This window comes from Bos indicus x Bos taurus, chromosome 18, assembly GCF_003369695.1.
Source record: "Bos indicus x Bos taurus breed Angus x Brahman F1 hybrid chromosome 18, Bos_hybrid_MaternalHap_v2.0, whole genome shotgun sequence".
NCBI classification, from domain to species: Eukaryota; Metazoa; Chordata; class Mammalia; order Artiodactyla; family Bovidae; genus Bos; species Bos indicus x Bos taurus.
Window position 1 is genome coordinate 25,089,887 of NC_040093.1, and position 6,000 is coordinate 25,095,886.

The 6,000-nt window shown below is 55.1% G+C and overlaps 1 protein-coding gene across 10 annotated transcripts in view; it reads right to left on the reverse strand.

Annotated features, from left to right (window-relative positions):
- Positions 1 to 5,181, reverse strand: part of ZNF536 (zinc finger protein 536) — a 448,820-nt gene extending 443,639 nt beyond the window's left edge. For 5 of the 10 annotated variants that reach the window (XM_027516039.1, XM_027516031.1, XM_027516038.1 and 2 more), the window contains exon 1: positions 4,120 to 4,192. The gene's annotated coding sequence lies outside the window, so the exon portion shown is untranslated. Of the gene's footprint in view, positions 1 to 1,155; positions 1,844 to 4,119; positions 4,204 to 4,875 lie in introns of those variants that run through there. The other 5 variants (XM_027516035.1, XM_027516032.1, XM_027516037.1 and 2 more) reach the window with 3 other exon arrangements.
- Between the last annotated feature and the right edge of the window lie 819 nt (positions 5,182 to 6,000).

Consider the following 6,000-nt stretch of genomic DNA (forward strand, 5'->3'; position numbering starts at 1 on the left):
GGGGAGTTAATTCCTAGGGCTCTGCGGGCCTGCATTTGTCAAAGCGCTGGACGGCAGTGCTATCATTACCAAGCAAATCAGCCAGGCGGTTAATGGTGGAATCAGGAGACATTTGCACTCCGCTATCAGAATGACATCATAACTAAAGCAGCCTTCAGCCAGAAGCCTTAGGCTCTCCCCAAGCAGAGGCCGGAGGGTTGCCCGCTGCGCCCCTGCGTCTCCCCAGGCCAAAGCTGAGTCCCCTGCCCCTTCCCATCAGGCTGGTGGGCCGAGCTGCCAGCAAATTTCCTAGCAAACAGAAACTAGGGTTACAGTCTTCTCCCAAGAAAATCTACTTTTCCCCAGGTTCTGAACATGTAAATAAATAATACACTATTGTGTTTTTAATAAAATTTGAGATATTATAAAATCACTTATCTGGACAGGCCACGGTTGATATTTTATGAATGTAGCTACATTTTGGCTATAGAATTTATGGCATTTCCAACAGAATTGTCAGTCTCTCGGTGACTCTGTCTTTAGTAAAGAAGCCCTGCACACTCTCCTTCGAGCACTAGAAATAAATGATGCTGGAGAAATTGGAGGGGGGGGGGGAGGGAAGGAGCTAAGGGAGAAGCCCTTCTTGCTCTTGTTGTGCTTGCTTTCCTTTCTTTTTAAAGCACAGCCGATCACACACACACACACACACACACACACACACACACACACACACACACACACACACAGCCAGAGACACAAACCTTAGAATAATGGGGGAGGCATTTGGCGACGAGCTGCAGACGCGGCGCGGCGCGACTAGCAGCCGGCCCGGCTCGCTCTCTGGCTCGCAGCTCTACCCTCCACCGCGGCGGGGACCGACTACCCGCCAGGACCCGAGATGCCCAACTCCACCGCGTCCCAATGATCGCCTCCCGATTCTCGCTACAGGTACACGCCTGGCCCAAACACCTCACCTGACCCGATAACTCGGGAGCAGAGGGGGGAAAAGTTGTGCAAGCTGCTAGCCGGGAGCGCCGGAGCCGGCGGCTGCAGTCCTCCAGCCAGCGAGCAGCCCTCCGCCGAGGCCCGCCCGGCAGCGCACGGCGCCAGGGCACCTCGCTCGCCTGCTTTGCGCGCTAACCTCGGGGCGCACCGAGGCCACGGCAGGGCACTTACTTGGCACTCGCTTTTGAGCGTGCAGGTCGTCGCAGTTTTCACTTGGGTTTTCAAACAAGTTTCAGGGAGGGAGAATGAGGGGAAAGGAAAAAAAGAAAGAAAAAAAAAAAAAAGAAAGAAAGATCCAATTATGCAAATAGGCTCCGGACTGGGAGGCGCGCGTCGAGTCTGACGCCGCTACTGTACGAGTTCTCGGAGCAGCCCCGGGCCGGGCAGATTTATGGGGGCGCGTCACGGCTACGCCAGGTCCCGCCGCCGGAGCATCTCGAAGTTAATTAAAGCGGTAATGTCCACTTTCCCGGCGACCCTCCGTGCGCGGGTTTACTGTTTCACCGTCCAACCCGACCCGGGCGGGGGCGGGGACGCTTTCCCCGCGCCTCTCTTCCTTCCCTCTTCTTGCTCCCCCTCTTTTTCCTCTTTCGTCTCTTTAAGTCGCCTGCCTTCCACTCAGTGAACAATGAACAAAGATGTGAGTGATGGGAAAAGATCGCCCCCTCCCAACCCCAGCAGTGAGCAAAGCCGGTCTCAAAGTAAAAATCCAGTTGCTAATATCAAACTGGAAAAGAAAACAGCGCGTTCCCAGTCTAACCTCCCCCCGGCCACACACACACACACATACACACACACGCACGCACGCACGCTCACCCCACCCCAAGTTCACCTAAGCCCTGGTTGGGGGCGGGGGCGCAAGGCCAGGGCTCCAGAGGCTGCCCAACGCGCCCGGGACACCGGGGACAACGGACACTGGCGGTGGAGAGCACTCTGGCCCAGCCTGCTTCTCGCGCCCCTCCCCGCCTGTCCTCCCCCCAACCCCCTCCCTGAGTCTACACCGGTCAGCCCGGCCCCGCGGCCCGCTCGGGCTGCCCTGCGGCCGGATGCGCTCAGCAAACGCGGCCCCTGTCGGTTTTCTGCTAAACTGCACAGCGGCGGCGGCTGCCGGGAGAAGGCGCAGGAGCAGCCGAGGCCGGCACCGCGCGCGCACTCACTCCGCCCGGCCCACTGCCCCTACCAGCGGCCGGCCGGCCGCCCGCTCCCACCCGCACGCACTCTTGCGCGCCCACCAGCGCCCGCGGGCTCCCCGACCCGCAGGCCAGGACGCCGCGCAGCCGCCGTATTTTCTGCTAAAGTGAAAACGAAGGCGGCTGACAAATCACGTCTCCTGTGAGGCACTCGTTAGACATAACAATATCCGGCAAACAAAACCCAGCCGTGGCTGCGACCGGCGCGCGGGGCTGGGACCCCGCCCTGCCCCTCCTCGCCCCCGCTCTTTGCTCAGGCCTGCGCGGTCCCCTGCCCACCCCCAATCGATAGTCCGACCTTCCACCTAACTCGAGGGTTGTGTGCACGTTCGCCGGGAGGCGGACATAGGAACGTTCACAATACAGAAGTGTGAAAAGGAGGGGAGACAACTTTCCACCTGTCCCCAAAGAAAGCCCTGCAGGAGTTTTCTCAGAAGAGTGGGCTGGGGACAGATCTCTGCCCCCGAATCCCCTTTTCATTCTTTTTCCTAACTTCCCAGCGCCTGCGTTTCCACCTTCCACTTTACACACATCCATCTATATACAGATATCTATATTTTAAATTATTTGCAAAACTGCAACAGATGGGCGCGTCGAGATCTGGACACTTTCCTACTCATCATCAAAGAAAAGCTCCCCCCCCCCTTTTTTTTTTTTTTTTTTGCCTAAAATACATCCTGGTCCCGCCTACGACTGTTTTCCTCAATTCTTCATCTTCAAAAAATGTCTTGAAGCAAACAGAAAGGTTTATCAGCAAAGATCATTCTCCTCCCAGTCATACATCTGGCCTGGGGATTCCGTTCCCCCAAATTGCGCTCTTCCCAGACGCCCCCAACCCTCCGTCTCCCCGCCTTCCTAAGCCCCCACGCTCGTACTCCCCCACTCTGACTGGCCTCATTTCTCCAGCCCCGGGCTGGCCGGCTCAGCTCCCTCCATAACCTGTTACTTATTTATCTCTTTATTTTTATTTTTGGCCCCAGGATTGGCCCCCCGGGCCTGGGATAGGCTAGGGCAGGTGCTGCGGTCACCACCTGCGCTGGCAGGCGCCACGGCCTTTCCTGGGGTCGCGAGTTCGGACCCTGACACCCCGGCCCTACCGAGCCCCCGGCCTTGGCCTCGCCCGACTCCCCGGGTACAGGAGGCCAATGAAAACACAAAATGGCAGGTCTCAGCGGCCCTTGGCGCCCGCGAGTTTGACACACTGTAAGCATCGGCTAACTTTGATTAAAAAAAAAAAATTACAAATTACCCTTTCTACCCCCCGGCGGCGGGGCCGGAATCCCGCAGCGAGGCGCGAAGGAAGAAAGGGAGCGAGGGGCGCACAATTCTCAGGCAAAGGAGAAAATGGGGAAAGTCACTTGAGCAGAAGTTTCCGCGGCCCCGGGCTCCCAGTCTCCACAGACTCCCCCCACCCCCCAGACCCTTTTGAAAGTTTCCCGGGGCCGAGAGCGGCTCGCGGGCCGCGCGCGGCTGGGGGGCGCGGGCTGGGCCCGGAGCGGGGCGCGGGGTCCCGCTGGCGCGCCCGGCGCGAGGCCCGGCGGCTCCTTTTCAAAGTAACGGTCCCGGGACCGCGGCGGGGGAGGCGGCGGCCCAGGCGCGGGTCCCGCTCGCCGCCGAAGTTCTCTAGCGCCCTTCGATGCCCGGCCGCCGCCGCTTTCTCGGTTTCTTCCTCTTTTTTTCCCCCCGCTGACAGCTTCTCTCGCCAACGTCACAGCCACGGATATTTAATTAGACCATATTTTTTAATCGCGGTGGGGCGAGAAGGAACCCGGCGGCAGGCCTCGCGGAGATGGGGAGGGGGAGGGGACGGGGGGGCCGCGCCAAGAGTCCAAACTCACTTTGCCACCTCCCGGACGCCAGGGCCATCCCCCCACCGCCGCGCCCCCCCGGCCCCCCACCCCCACCGCGCCGCGCCCCAAGACCCCCCCACCTTTGTTTTCCTTACCTTAAACACTGAAACGCGGGCGTCGGGAGCAAACTCGGGCACGTAAACGGAGCGTTGTAAAAGATTGTGTTCAATGAATAATGAAACATGTCCACATGATTGACTTGATCATTTTCCGGGGCTGAGGGGGGACGGGCGCCCTGCTCGCGCGCCTCGCTCGCCCACTCGGCAGAGCCCTGCGAACTGTTCCCAGCCCAGCCGGGGCAGGGCGGGCTCGATTTTCGTCTGCCTCTTTTCAGAATCGCCCCGTTCATTGATACTCATCACCCAGCCCCAGCAGACATCCCCATCCCCGGCTCGGCCTCCCCCTATCTGGTAGGTGAAATGCATTGTACCATTAAAAACGCTCTCCATTGTCGCCCTGGCATAATTCACAGCAACTAGATAGGTCTTGCGGCATTTAGCTTTGATGAGCCAGAGACTGAACCCTTGATATAATAATCTACAAAGAATGGTGTGTGATCGTCCATTTTTTCTCTCTGTCTAGCAACTAAGAAACCATTTAACACAGCGCAGCTTGCTTCTGACCTTGAGCTCATGTAAACACACTTATTAAAATCTATCTATTCTCCAAGAGCTACATTCTGATTGTCAGACTCGTTACTGAGACATATATCAGCCCCTTCGCTTGTCACTACTTTGCATTCCTGCCTTTGACTAAAGAATTTTTTATCCAGCCGAGAGGGAGAGAGAGATTGCCACGGAGGGAGAGAAGAGAGAGACGGAAAGGGGGAGAGGAAAAAGCGTAATTCTTACCTGCTCCTGAAACTATTTAAAGTCTGTTTCTTTTCTGGGGGAAAAAAAAAAAAAACTCCCGGGTGAATCTCGGTGGACAGCGGGACGCGGAGAATCAGTCACAGCCCGGGCGTTTAAGGGAGTCATCAGCGATCAAATGACGTTGATCCGCGTTGTAACCTTGTGGCGTATTTAATGTAAATAAGGCAGTTATGTTGCCAATCGCCGCGATACAAACACGGAGAGGTCGTCAGCCTCGCCTCCCGCGCCTGCCATTAGAGGCGACTTTATTTACAGACACTATTTAGGAGATCATGATAATTCTAAAACAATACTAGTGCCAAATGATTATGAAAATATGATTTTAATTAATCACGTAGTAGGCAAGGAAATTAGCATACGGTAATTAAACTTCGAGAAAAACGTCACGCAGGTTCTCTGCCTTATGGGTCCAGAATAATCATCACGCGGTGGGCTCCAGGACTTAATTATCAAACAAAATAACTTTTTTAAGGCAACTTTGCAAATGCTGGTCCTCAAGGCAAACGCTTTGGTAAATAGTATAAGGCGAGGTAACAAGGTAGAGATGTGAGTGATGCTTGAGGTTGGGTTTCTGCGAAGCAAGGAAGAGGGGGAAGAAGGGGGGAAAAAGCTGAATAATGCAATTATGGATTCTCTGTCCTAGAGTTGACAAAAGCTGGTGCCTCAAAAGCCTCTTTGTTATGGGATTATATAATGATCCTGGTGTCATTATGGGAAAAAAAAAGATTCAGTAATAATAATAAAAGAAGTATCCAGATACACCAATGAGGAGCTTGTTTTAAAGAAAAGGCTCGCATGTGACATTGGGGCATGTTAATAGCAGAAACACAGGATCCAAAAGAGTTGACAAAGAAGGAGAAAGGGAGGGAGAGAGAGGGGAAAAGAGAGAGAGAAGGAGGGGGAGAGGAGAGAGAGACTGAAGAGAGGCCTGTGTTGTGCATGATTAAGAAATGATGGAGACTGATTGATTATTCAAAACGTCAAGCCACAGGGACACTTAAAACATTGATTCAGGTAAGACTTGTTCCAGCCTGCCCAGACTGAGTTTCCCTTAGATGACTGGAGGGTTTAAACCAGGGCACCACAATACATAAAAAGCAAAAA